Genomic DNA, 14,924 nt, shown 5'->3' on the forward strand with positions numbered 1-14,924 from the left:
GGAATTCATCTGTCTAGCATTTAACTGAGAAATCCCGTTTCCAACGAAGGCCTCAAAGGGGTCCAAATATCCTCTTGCAAACTTAACAAACAGAGTGTTTCCAAACTGCTCTGTGAAAAGAAAGGTGAAACTCTGTGAGTTGAACGCACACATCACAAAGTAGTTTCTGAGAATGGTTCTGTCTAGTTTTTAAACGAAGATATTTCCTTTAATACAATTGGCCTCAAATCGCTTGAAATCTCCACCTGTAAAATCCACAAAAAGAGTGTTTCAAATCTGCTCTGTCTAAAGAAAGGTTCAACTCTGTCAGTTGAATACACACAACACAAAGAAGTTACTGAGAATTCATCTGTCTAGCTTTATATGAAGAAATCCCGTTTCCAACGAAGGCCTCAATGAGGTCTAAATATGCCCTTGCAGACTTAAGAAACAGAGTGTTTCCAAACTGCTCTATGAAAAGAAAGATTGAACTCTGTGAGTTGAAGGCACACATCACAAAGTGGTTTCTGAGAATGATTCTGTCTGGTTTTTATACAAAGATATTTCGATTTCTAAGATTGGCCTCAAATCCCATGAAATCTCCAATTGCAAATTCCACAAAAAGAGTGTTTGAAAACTGCTCTGTCTCAAGGAAGATTCAACTCTGTGAGTTGAATACACACAACACAAAGAAGTTACTGGGAATTCATCTGTCTAGCATTTAACTGAGAAATCCCGTTTCCAACGAAGGCCTCAAAGGGGTCCAAATATCCCCTTGCAAATTTAACAAACAGAGTCTTTCCAAACTGCTCTATGAAAAGAAAGGTGAAACTCTGTGAGTTGAACGCACTCATCATAAAGTAGTTTCTGAGAATGGTTCTGTCTAGTTTTTAAACGAAGATATTTCCTTTAATACAAGTGGCCTCAAATCGCTTGAAATCTCCACTTGTAAAACCCACAAAAAGAGTGTTTCAAATCTGCTCTGTCTAAAGAAAGGTTCAACTCTGTGAGTTCAATACACACAACACAAAGAAGTTACTGAGAATTCATCTGTCTAGCTTTATATGAAGAAATCCCGTTTCCAACGAAGGCCTCAAGGAGGTCTAAATATCCCCTTGCAGACTTAAGAAACAGAGTGTTTCCAAACTTCTCTATGAAAAGAAAGTTGAAACTCTCTGTGTTGAATGCACACATCACAAAGTGGTTTCTGAGAATGATTCTGTCTGGTTTTTATACAAAGATATTTCGATTTCTAAGATTGGCCTCAAATCGCTTGAAATCTCCACTTGCAAATTCCACAAAAAGAGTGTTTCAAAACTGCTCTGTCTGAAAGAAGGTTCAACTCTGTGAGTTGAATACACACAACACAACGAGGTTACTGCGAAAACTTCTGTCAAGCATTATATGAAGAAATCCCGTTTCCAACGAAGTCCTCAAAGAGGTCCGCATATCCACTTCCAGACGTTACGAACAGAGTGTTTCCAAACTGCTCTATGGAAAGAAAGGTTAAAATCTATGAGATGAAAGCACACATACCAAAGTAGTTTCTGAGAATGATTCTGTCTGTTTTTTATACGAAGATATTTTCTGTTCTGCCGTTGGCCCAAAATGCCTTGAAATGTCCACTTGCAAAATCCACAAAGAGAGAGTTTCCAATCTGCTCTGCCTAAAGAAAGCTTCAACTCTGCGATTTGAATACACACAACAAACAGAAGTTAGTGAGAAATCCTCTGTCTAGCATTATATGAAGAAATCCATTTTCCAACGAAGACCTCAAAGAATTCCAAATATGCACTTCCAGACGTTACACAGAGAGTGCTTCCAAAGTGCTCTATGAAAAGTTAAACTGTGTGAGTTCAACGCAGACATCACAAAGTAGTTTCTGAGAAAGATTCTGTCTAGTTTTTATGCAAAGATATTTCCATTACTAAGATTGGCCTCAAATCGCTTGAAATATACTCTTGCAAATTCCACAAAAACAGTGTTTCAAAACTGCACGGTCTAAAGGAAGTTTCAACTCTGTGAGTTGAATACACACAACACAATGAGGTTACTGAGAATTCTTCTGTCTAGCATTATATGAAGAAATCCCGTTTCCAACGAAGGCCTCAAAGAGGTCCAAATATCCTCTTGCAAACTTAACAAACAGAGTGTTTCCAAACTGCTCTATGAAAAGAAAGGTTAAACTCTGTGAGTTGAATGCACACATCACAGAGCAGTTTCTGAGAATGATTCCGTCTAGTTTTTAAACGAAGATATTTCCTATTCTGCCGTTGGCCTCCACGTCCTTGAAATGTCCACTTGCAAAATCCACAAAGAGAGATTTTCAAATCTGCTCTGCATAAAGAAATGTTCAAATCTGTGGTTTGAATGCACACAACAAAAAGAAGTTAGTGAGAAATTTACTGTCTAGCATTATATGAAGAAATACTGTTTGCAACGAAGGCCTCAAAGAATTGCAAATATCCACTTCCAGACGTAACAAACAGAGTGTTTCCAAAGTGCTCTATGAAAAGAAAGGTGAAACTCTGTGAGTTGAATGCACACATCACAAAGAAGTTTCTTATAATAATTCTGTCTAGGTTTTAAACGAAGATATTTCCTTTACCACAATTGGCCTCAAATTGCTTGAAATCTCCACTTGTAAAATCCAAAGAATGAGTGTTTCAAATCTGTTCTGTGTAAAGAAAAGTTCAACACTGTGAGTTGAATACACACAACACAAAGAAGTTACTGAGAATTCATCACTCTTGCTTGATATGAAGAAACCCCGTTTCCAACGAAGGCCTCAAAGAAGTCTAAATATCCCCTTGCAGACTTAACAAACAGAGTGTTTCCAAACTACTCTACGAAAAGAAAAGTTAAACTATGTGAGTTGAACGCATGCATCACAAAATAGTTTCTGAGAATTATTCTGTCTAGTTTATAAACGAAGATATTTTCTTTACTACAATTGGCTTCAAATCGCTTGAAATCTCCACTTGTAAAATCCACAAAAAGAGTGTTTCAAATCTGCTCTGTCTAAAGAAATGTTCACCTCTGTGATTTGAATACACACAACAAAATGAAGTTAGTGAGAAGTCTTCTGTTTTTCATTATATGAAGAAATCCCGTTTCCAACGAATGCCTCCAAGGGTTCCAAATATGCACTTCCAGACGTTGCAAACAGAGAGTTTCCCAAGTGCTCTATGAAAAGAAAGGTGAAACGCTGTGAGTTGAACGCACACATCACAAAGTAGATTCTGAGAATGATTCCGTCTAGCTTTATTTAAAGATATTTCCATTCCTAAGATTGGCCCCAAATCGCTTGAAGTCTCCACTTGCAAATTCCAAAAAAAAGAGTGTTTCAAAACTGCTCTGTCTAATGGAATGTTCAACTCTGTGAGTTGATTACACACAACACAAAGAAGTTACTGGGAATTCATATGTCTAGCATTATACTGACAAATCCCTTTTCCAACCAAGGCCTCAAAGTGGTCTAGATATCCTCTTGCAGACTTAAGAAACATAGTGTTTCCAAACTGCCCTATGAAAAGAAAGGTTAAACTCTGTGAGTTGAACGTACACATCACACAGTAGTTTCTGAGATTGATTCCGTCTAAAATTTACACGAAGATATTTCCTTTACTACAATTGGCCACAAACTGGTTGAAATGTCCACTTCTAAAATCCACAAAAAGAGTGTTTGAAATCTGCTCAGCCTAAAGAAAGCCTCAACTCTGGGAGTTGAGTACACTCAACACAGAGAAGTCACTGAGAATTCATCTGTCTTGCTTTGCATGAAGAAATCCCGTTTGCAACGAAGGCCTCAAGGAGGTCTAAATATCGCCTTGCAGACATGACATACAGAGTGTTTCCAAACTGCTCTATGAAAAGAAAGGTTAAACTCTGTGAGTTGAACGCCCACATCACAAAGCGGTTTCTGAGAATGATTCTGTCCAGTTTTTATACAAAGATGTTTCGATTTCTAAGACTGATGTCAAATCGTTTGAAATCTCCGCTTGCAAATTCCACAAAAAGAGTCTTTCAAAACTGCTCTCTCAAAAGGAAGGTTCAGCTCTGTGAGTTGAATACACACAACACAAAGAAGTTACTGGGAATTCATCTGTCTAGAATTTAACAGAGAAATCCCGTTTCCAACGAAGGCCTCAAATTGGTCAAAATATCCTATTGCAAAATTAATAAACAGAGTATTTCCAAACTGCTCTATGAAAGGAAAGGTGAAACTCTGTGAGTTGCACGCACACATCACAAAGTAGTTTCTGAGAATGATTCTGTGTAGTTTTTAAACGAATATATATCCTTTACTACAATTGGCCTCATATCGCTTCAAATCTCCACTTGCAAAATCCACAAAAAGAGAGTTTCAAATCTGCTCTGTCTAAAGAAAGGTCCAACTCTGTGAGTTGAAAAAACACAACACAAACAAGTTACTGAGAATTCATCTGTGTAGCTTTATATGAAGAAATCCCGTTTCCAATGAAGGCCTCAAAGAGGTCTAAGTATCCCCTCGCAGACTGAAGAAACAGAGTGTTTCCAAACTACTCCATGAAAAGAAAGGATAAACTCTGAGAGTCTAAAGCACGCATCACAAAGTGGTTTCTGAGAATGATTCTGTCTAGTTTTTATACAAAGATATTTCGATTGCTGAGACTGGCCTCAAATAGCTTGAAATCTCCACTTGCAAATTCCAGAAAAAGAGTGTTTCAAAACGGCTCTGTCTCAAGGAAGGTTCAACTCTGTGAGTTGAATACACACAACACAGAGAAGTTACTAGTAATTCATCTGTCTAGCATTTAACTGAGAAATCCCGTTTCCAACGAAGGTCTCAAAGCGGTCCAAATATCCTCTTGCAAACTTAACAAACAGAGTGTTTCCAAACTGCTCTATGAAAAGAAAGGTGAAACACTGTGAGTTGAATTCACACATCATAAAGTAGTTTCTGAGAATGATTCTGTCTAGTTTTTAAAGGAAGATATTTCCTTTACTACAAATGGCCTCAAATCGCTTGAAATCTCCACTTGTAAAATCCACAAAAAGAGTGTCTCAAATCTGCTCTGTCTAAAGAAAGGTTCAACTCTGTGAGTTGAATACACACAACACAAAGAAGTTACGGAGAACTCATCTGTCTAGCTTTATATGAAGAAATCCCGTTTCAAACGAAGGCCTCAAAGAGGTCTAAATATCCCCTTCCAGACTTAACAAACAGAGTGTTTCCAAATTGCTCTATGAAAAGAAAGGTTAAACTCTGTGAGTTGAATGCTCACATCACAAAGTGGTTTCTGAAAATTTTTCTGTCAATTTTTTATACAAAGATATTTCGATTTCTAACATTGGCCACAAATCACTTGAAATCTCCAATTGCAAATTCCACAAAAAGAGTGTTTCAAAACTGCTCTGTCTAAAGGAAGTTTCAACTCGGTGAGTTGAATACACACAACACAAAGAAGTTACTGGGAATTCATCTGTCTACCATTTAACTGATAAATCCCGTTTACAATGGAGGCCATAATGTGGTCCAAATATACTCTTGGAAACTTTACAAACAGATTGTTTCCAAACCGGTCTATGAAAAGAAACGTTAAACTCTGTGAGTTGAATGCACACATCACAAAGTAGTTTCTGACAATGATTCTGTATAATTTTTAAACGAAGATATTTCCTTTACTACAATTGGCCTCATATCGCTTGAAATCTGCACTTGTAAAATCCACAAAAAGAGTGTTTCAAATCTGCTCTTTCTAAAGAAACTTTCAACTCTGTGAGTTGAATACACACAACACAAAGTAGTTACTGAGAATTCATCTGTCTAGCTTTGTATGAAGAAACCCCTTTTCCATCCAAGGCCTCAAAGAGGTCTAAATATCCCCTTGCAGACATAACAAACAGGGTGTTTCCAAACTGCTCTATGAAAAAAAAGGTTAAACTCTGTGAGTCGAACGCACACATGACAAGGTAGTTTCCGAGAATGATTCTGTCTAGTTCTTATACAAAGATATTTTGACTGCTAAGACTGTCCTCAAATCGCTTGAAATCTCCACTGGCAGATCAAACAAAAGGAGTGTTTCAAAACTGCTCTGTCTCAAGGAAGGTTCAACTTTGTGAGTTGAATACACACAACACAAAGAAGTTACTGGGAATTCATCTGTCTAGCATTTAACTGAGAAATCCCGTTTCCAACGAAGGCCTCAAAGGGGTCCAAATATCCTCTTGCAAACTTAACAAACAGAGTGTTTCCAAACTGCTCTATGAAAAGAAAGGTGAAACTCTGTGAGTTGAATGCACACATCACAAAGTAGTTTCTGAGAATGGTTCTGTCTAGTTTTTAAACGAAGATATTTCCTTTAATACAATGGGCCTCAAATCGCTTGAAATCTCCACTTGTAAAATCCACAAAAAGAGTGTTTCAAATCTGCTCTGTCTAAAGAAAGGTTCAACTCTGTGAGTTGAATACACACAACACAAAGAAGTTACTGAGAATTCATCTGTCTAGCTTTATATGAAGAAATCCCGTTTCCAACGAAGGCCTCAAAGAGGTTTAAATATCCCCTTGCAGACTTAAGAAACAGAGTGTTTCCAAACTGCTCTATGAAAAGAAAGGTTTAACTCTGTGAGTTGAATGCACACATCACAAAGTGGTTTCTGAGAATGATTCTGTCTGGTTTTTATACAAAGATATTTCGATTTCTAAGATTGGCCTCAAATCGCTTGAAATCTCCACTTGCAAATTCCACAAAAAGAGTGTTTCAAAACTGCTCTGTCTCAAGGAAGGTTCAACTCTGTGAGTTGAATACACACAACACAAGGAAGTTACTGGGAATTCATCTGTCTAGCATTTAACTGAGAAATCCCGTTTCCAACGAAGGCCTCAAAGGGGTCCAAATATCCTCTTGCAAACTTAACAAACAGAGTGTTTCCAAACTGCTCTATGAAAAGAAAGGTGAAACTCTGTGAGTTGAACGCACACATCACAAAGTAGTTTCTTAGAATGGTTCTGTCTAGTTTTTAAACGAAGATATTTCCTTTAATACAATTGGCCTCAAATCGCTTGAAATCTTCACTTGTAAAATCCACAAAAAGAGTGTTTCAAATCTACTCTGTCTAAAGAAAGGTTCAACTCTGTGAGTTGAATACACACAACACAAAGAAGTTACTGAGAATTCATCTGTCTAGCTTTATATGAAGAAATCCCGTTTCCAACGAAGGCCTCAAGGAGGTCTAAATATCCCCTTGCAGACTTAAGAAACAGAGTGTTTCCAAACTGCTCTATGAAAAGAAAGTTTAAACTCTCTGAGTTGAATGCACACATCACAAAGTGGTTTCTGAGAATGATTCTGTCTGGTTTTTATACAAAGATATTTCGATTTCTAAGATGGGCCTCAAATCGCTTGAAATCTCCACTTGCAAATTCCACAAAAAGAGTGTTTCAAAACTGCTCTGTCTAAAGGAAGATTCAACTCTGTGAGTTGAATACACACAACACAAAGAAGTTACTGGGAATTCATCTGTCTAGCATTTAACTGAGAAATCCCGTTTCCAACGAAGGCCTCAAAGGGGTCCAAATATCCCCTTGCAAACTTAACAAACAGAGTCTCTCCAAACAGCTCTATGAAAAGAAAGGTGAAACTCTGTGTGTTGAACGCACTCATCATAAAGTATTTTCTGAGAATGGTTCTGTCTAGTTTTTAAACGAAGATATATCCTTTAATACAATTGGCCTCAAATCGCTTGAAATCTCCACTTGTAAAACCCACAAAAGAGTGTTTCAAATCTGCTCTGTCTAAAGAAAGGTTCAACTCTGTGAGTTGAATACACACAACACAAAGAAGTTACTGGGAATTCATCTGTCTAGCATTTAACTGAGAAATCCCGTTTCCAACGACGGCCTCAAAGTGGTCCAAATATCCTCTTGCAAACTTAACAAACAGAGTGTTTCCAAACTGCTCTATGACAAGAAAGGTGAAACTCTGTGAGTTGAACGCACACATCACAAAGTAGTTTCTGAGAATGGTTCTGTCTAGTTTTTAAACGAAGATATTTCCTTTAATACAATTGGCCTCAAACCGCTTGAAATCTCCACTTGTAAAATCCACAAAAAGAGTGTTTCAAATCTGCTCTGTCTAAAGAAAGGTTCAACTCTGTGAGTTGAATACACTCAACACAAAGAAGTTACTGTGAATTCATCTGTCTAGCTTTATATGAAGAAGTCCCGTTTCCAACGAAGGCCTCAAAGAGGTTTAATTATCCCCTTGCAGACTTAAGAAACAGAGTGTTTCCAAACTGCTCTATGAAAAGAAAAGTTTAACTCTGTGAGTTGAATGCACACATCACAAAGTGGTTTCTGAGAATGATTCTGTCTGCTTTTTATACAAAGCTATTTCGATTTCTAAGATTGGCCTCAAATCGCTTGAAATCTCCACTTGCAAATTCCACAAAAAGAGTGTTTCAAAACTGCTCTGTCTCAAGGAAGGTTCAACTCTGTGAGTTGAATACACACAACACAAAGAAGTTACTGGGAATTCATCTGTCTAGCATTTAACTGAGGAATCCCGTTTCCAACGAAGGCCTCAAAGGGGTCCAAATATCCTCTTGCAAACTTAACAAACAGAGTGTTTCCAAACTGCTGTATGAAAAGAAAGGTGAAACTCTGTCAGTTGAACGCACACATCACAAAGTAGTTTCTGAGAATGGTTCTGTCTAGTTTTTAAACGAAGATATTTCCTTTAATACAATTGGCCTCAAATCGCTTGAAATCTCCACTTGTAAAATCCACAAAAAGAGTGTTTCAAATCTGCTCCTTCTAAAGAAAGGTTCAACTCTGTGAGTTGAATACACACAACACAAAGAAGTTAGTTGGAATTCATCTCTCTAGCTTTATGTGAAGAAATCCCTTTTCCAACGAAGGCCTCAAAGAAGTCTAAATATCCCCTTGCAGACTTAAGAAACAAAGTGTTTCCAAACTGCTGTATGAAAAGAAAGGTTAAACTCTGTGAGTTGAACGCACACATCACAATGTGGTTTCTGAGAATGATCCTGTGTAGTTTTTATACAAAGGTATGTCGATTTCTAAGATTGGCCTCAAATCGCTTGAAATCTCCACTTGCAAATTCCACAAAAAGAGTGTTTCAAAACTGCACTGTCTCAAGGAAGTTTCAACTCTGTGAGTTGAATACACACAACACAAAGAAGTTACTGGGAATTCATCTGTCTAGCATTTAACTGAGAAATCCCGTTTCTAAAGAAGGCCTCAAAATGGTCCAAATATCCTCTTGCAAACTTAACAAACAGAGTGTTTCCAAACTGCTCTATGAAAAGAAAGGTGAAACTCTGTGAGTTCAACGCACACATCACAAAGTAGTTTCTGAGAATGGTTCTGTCTATTTTTTAAACGAAGGTATTTTGTTTAATACAATTGGCCCCAAATCGCCTGAAATCTCCACTTGTAAAATCCACAAAAAGAGTGTTTCAAATCTGCTCTCTCTAAAGAAAGGTTCAACTCTGTGAGTTGAATACACACAACACAAAGAAGTTACTGAGAATTCATCTGTCTAGCTTTATATGAAGAAATCCCGTTTCCACCGAAGGCCTCAAGGAGGTCTAAATATCCCCTTGCAGACTTAAGAAACAGAGTGTTTCCAAACTGCTCTATGAAAAGAAAGTTTAAACTCTCTGAGTTGAATGCACACATCACAAAGTGGTTTCTGAGAATGATTCTGTCTGGTTTTTATACAAAGATATTTCGATTTCTAAGATTGGCCTCAAATCGCTTGAAATCTCCACTTGCAAATTCCACAAAAAGAGTGTTTCAAAACTGCTCTGTCTCAAGGTAGGTTCAACTCTGTGAGTTGAATACACACAACACAAAGAAGTTACTGGGAATTCATCTGTCTAGCATTTAACTGAGAAATCCCGTTTCCAACGACGGCCTCAAAGTGGTCCAAATATCCTCTTGCAAACTTAACAAACAGAGTGTTTCCAAACTGCTCTATGACAAGAAAGGTGAAACTCTGTGAGTTGAACGCACACATCACAAGGTAGTTTCTGAGAATGATTCTGTCTAGTTTTTAAATGAAGATATTTCCTTTAATACAATTGGCCTCAAATCGCTTGAAATCTCCAATTGTAAAATCCACAAAAAGAGTGTTTCAAATCTGCTCTGTCTAAAGAAAGGTTCAACTCTGTCAGTTGAATACACACAACACAAATAAGTTACTGAGAATTCATCTGTCTAGCTTTATATGAGGAAATCCCGTTTCCAACGAAGGCCTCAAGGAGGTTTAAATATCCCCTTGCAGACTTAAGAAACAGAGTGTTTCCAAACTGCTCTATGAAAAGAAAGGTTAAACTCTGTGAGTTGAATGCACACATCACAAAGTGGTTTCTGAGAATGATTCTGTCTGGTTTTTATACAAAGATATTTCGATTTCTAAGATTGGCCTCAAATCGCTTGAAATCTCCACTTGCAAATTCCACAAAAAGAGTGTTTCAAAACTGCTCTGTCTCAAGGAAGGTTCAACTCTGTGAGTTGAATACACACAACACAAAGAAGTTACTGGGAATTCATCTGTCTAGCATTTAACTGAGAAATCCCGTTTCCAACGAAGGCCTCAAAGGGGTCCAAATATCCCCTTGCAAAATTAACAAACAGAGTCTTTCCAAACTGCTCTATGAAAAGAAAGGTGAAACTCAGTGAGTTGAACGCACACATCATAAACTAGTTTCAGAGAATGGTTCTGTCTAGTTTTTAAACGAAGATATTTCCTTTAATACAATTGTCCTCAAATCGCTTGAAATCTCCACTTGTAAAACCCACAAAAGAGTGTTTCAAATCTGCTCTGTCTAAAGAAAGGTTCAACTCTGTGAATTGAATACACACAACACAAAGAAGTTCCTGGGAATTCATGTGTCTAGCATTTAACTGAGAAATCCCGTTTCCAACGAAGGCCTCAAAGTGGTCCAAATATCCTCTTGCAAACTTAACAAACAGAGTGTTTCCAAACTGCTCTATGAAAAGAAAGGTGAAACTCTGTGAGTTGAACGCACACATCACAAAGTAGTTTCTGAGAATGGTTCTGTCTAGTTTTTAAAAGAAGATATTTCCTTTAATACAATTGGCCTCCAATCGGTTGAAATCTCCACTTGTAAAATCCACAAAAAGAGTGTTTCAAATCTGCTCTGTCTAAAGAAATATTCAACTCTGTGAGTTGAATACACACAACACAAAGAAGTTACTGAGAATTCATCTGTCTAGCTTTATATGAAGAAATCCCGTTTCCAACGAAGGCCTCATAGAGGTTTAATTATCCCCTTGAAGACTTAAGAAACAGAGTGTTTCCAAACTGCTCTATGAAAAGAAAAGTTTAACTCTGTGAGTTGAATGCACACATCACAAAGTGGTTTCTGAGAATGATTCTGTCTGGTTTTTATACAAAGATATTTCGATTTCTAAGATTGGCCTCAAATCGCTTGAAATCTCCACTTGCAAATTCCACAAAAAGAGTGTTTCAAAACTGCTCTGTCTCAAGGAAGGTTCAACTCTGTGAGTTGAATACACACAACACAAAGAAGTTACTGGGAATTCATCTGTCTAGCATTTAACTGAGAAATCCCGTTTCCAACGAAGGCCTCAAAGGGGTCCAAATATCCTCTTGCAAACTTAACAAACAGAGTGTTTCCAAACTGCTCTATGAAAAGAAAGGTGAAACTCTGTGAGTTGAACGCACACATCACAAAATAGTTTCTGAGAATGGTTCTGTCTAGTTTTTAAACGAAGATATTTCCTTTAATACAATAGGCCTCAAATCGCTTGAAATCTCCACTTGTAAAATCCACAAAAAGAGTGTTTCAAATCTGCTCTCTCTAAAGAAAGGTTCAACTCTGTCAGTTGAATACACACAACACAAAGAAGTTACTGGGAATTCATCTGTCTGGCTTCATATGAAGAAATCCCGTTTCCAACGAAGGCCTCAAGGAGGCCTAATATCCCCTTGCAGACTTAAGAAACAGAGTGTTTCCAAAGTGCTCTATGAAAAGAAAGGTAAACTCTGTGAGTTGAATGCACACATCACAAAGTGGTTTCTGAGAATGATTCTGTCTGGTTTTTATACAAAGATATTTCGATTTCTAAGATTGGCCTCAAATCGATTGAAATCTCCACTTGAAAATTCCACAAAAAGAGTGTTTCAAAACAGCTCTGTCTCAAGGAAGGTTCAACTCTGTGAGTTGAATACACACAACACAAAGAAGTTACTGGGAATTCATCTGTCTAGCATTTAACTGAGAAAACCCGTTTCCAACGAAGGCCTCAAAGGTGTCCAAATATCCCCTTGCAAACTTAACAAACAGAGTGTTTCCAAACTGCTCTATGAAAAGAAAGGTGAAACTCTGTGAGTTGAACGCACACATCGTAAAGTAGTTTCGGAGAATGGTTCTGTCTAGTTTTTAAACGAAGGTATTTTCTTTAATACAATTGGCCTCAAATCGCTTGAAATCTCCACTTGTAAAATCCACAAAAAGAGTGTTTCAAATCTGCTCTGTGTAAAGAAAGTTTCAACTCTGTGAGTTGAATGCACACAACACAAAGAAGTTACTGAGAATTGATCTCTCTAGCTTTATATGAAGAAATACCGTTTCCAACGAAGGCCTCAAGGAGGTCTAAATATCCCCTTGCAGACTTAAGAAACAGAGTGTTTCCAAACTGCTCTATGAAAAGAAAGGTGAAACTCTGTGAGTTGAATGCACACATCACAAAGTGGTTTCTGAGAATGATTCTGTCTAGTTTATATACAAATATATATCGATTTCTAAGACTGGCCTCAAATCGCTTGAAATCTCCACTTGCAAATTCCACAAAAACAGTGTTTCAAAACTGCTCTGTCTCAAGGAAGAATCAACTCTGTGAGTTCAATACACACAACACAAAGAAGTTACTGGGAATTCATCTGTCTAGCATTTAACTGAGAAATCCTGTTTCCAACGACGGCCTCAAAGTGGTCCAAATATCCTCTTGCAAACTTAACAAACAGAGTGTTTCCAAACTGCTCTATGAAAAGAAAGGTGAAACTCTGTGAGTTGAACGCACACATCACAAGGTAGTTTCTGAGAATGATTCTGTCTAGTTTTTAAATGAAGATATTTCCTTTAATACAATTGCCCTCAAATCGCTTGAAATCTCCAATTGTAAAATCCACAAAAAGAGTGTTTCAAATCTGCTCTGTCTAAAGAAAGGTTCAACTCTGTGAGTTGAATACACACAACACAAAGAAGTTACTGAGAATTCATCTGTCTAGCTTTATATGAAGAAATCCCGTTTCCAACGAAGGCCTCAAAGAGTTTTAAATATCCCCTTGCAGACTTAAGAAACAGAGTGTTTCCATACTGCTCTATGAAAAGAAAAGTTTAACTCTGTTAGTTGAATGCACACATCACAAAGTGGTTTGTGAGAATCATTCTGTCTGGTTTTTATACAAAGATATTTCGATTTCTAAGATTGGCCTCAAATCGCTTGAAATCTCCACTTGCAAATTCCACAAAAAGAGTGTTTCAAAACTGCTCTGTCTCAAGGAAGGTTCAACTTTGTGAGTTGAATACACACAACACAAAGAAGTTACTGGGAATTCATCTGTCTAGCATTTAACTGAGAAATCCCGTTTCCAACGAAGGCCTCAAAGGGGTCCAAATATCCTCTTGCAAACTTAACAAACAGAGTGTTTCCAAACTGCTCTATGAAAAGAAAGGTGAAACTCTGTGAGTTGAATGCACACATCACAAAGTAGTTTCTGAGAATGGTTCTGTCTAGTTTTTAAACGAGGATATTTCCTTTAATACAATTGGCCTCAAATCGCTTGAAATCTCCACTTGTAAAATCCACAAAAAGAGTGTTTCAAATCTGCTCTGTCTAAAGAAAGGTTCAACTCTGAGAGTTGAATACACACAACACAAAGAAGTTACTGAGAATTCATCTGTCTAGCTTTATATGAAGAAATCCCGTTTCCAACGAAGGCCTCAAAGAGTTTTAAATATCCCCTTGCAGACTTAAGAAACAGAGTGTTTCCAAACTGCTCTATGAAAAGAAAGTTTAAACTCTCTGTGTTGAATGCACACATCACAAAGTGGTTTCTGAGAATGATTCTGTCTGGTTTTTATACAAAGATATTTCGATTTCTAAGATTGGCCTCAAATCGGTTGAAATCTCCACTTGCAAATTCCGCAAAAAGAGTGTTTCAAAACTGCTCTGTCTGAAGGAAGGGTCAACTCTGTGAGTTGAATACACACAACACAAAGAAGTTACTGGGAATTCATCTGTCTAGCATTTAACTGAGAAATCCCGTTTCCAACGAAGGCCTCAAAGGGGTCCAAATATCCTCTTGCAAACTTAACAAACAGAGTGTTTCCAAACTGCTCTATGAAAAGAAAGGTGAAACTCTGTGAGTTGAACGCACACATCACAAAGTAGTTTCTGAGAATGGTTCTGTCTAGTTTTTAAACGAAGATATTTCCTTTAATACAATTGGCCTCAAATCGCTTGAAATCTCCACCTGTAAATTCCACAAAAAGAGTGTTTCAAATCTGCTCTGTCTAAAGAAAGGTTCAACTCTGTCAGTTGAATACACACAACACAAAGAAGTTACTGAGAATTCATCTGTCTAGCTTTATATGAAGAAATCCCGTTTCCAACGAAGGCCTCAAGGATGTCTAAATATCCCCTTGCAGACTTAAGAAACAGAGTGTTTCCAAACTGCTCTATGAAAAGAAAGATTAAACTCTGTGAGTTGAACGCACACATCACAAACTGGTTTCTGAGAATGATTCTGTCTAGTTTTTATACAAAGATATTTCGATTTCTAAGATTGGCCTCAAATCGCTTGAAATCTCCAATTGCAAATTCCACAAAAAGAGTGTTTCAAAACTGCTCTGTCTCAAGGAAGATTCAACTCTGTGAGTTG

Source organism: Pan troglodytes, chromosome 8 (assembly GCF_028858775.2).
Source record: "Pan troglodytes isolate AG18354 chromosome 8, NHGRI_mPanTro3-v2.0_pri, whole genome shotgun sequence".
Taxonomy (NCBI): domain Eukaryota; kingdom Metazoa; phylum Chordata; class Mammalia; order Primates; family Hominidae; genus Pan; species Pan troglodytes.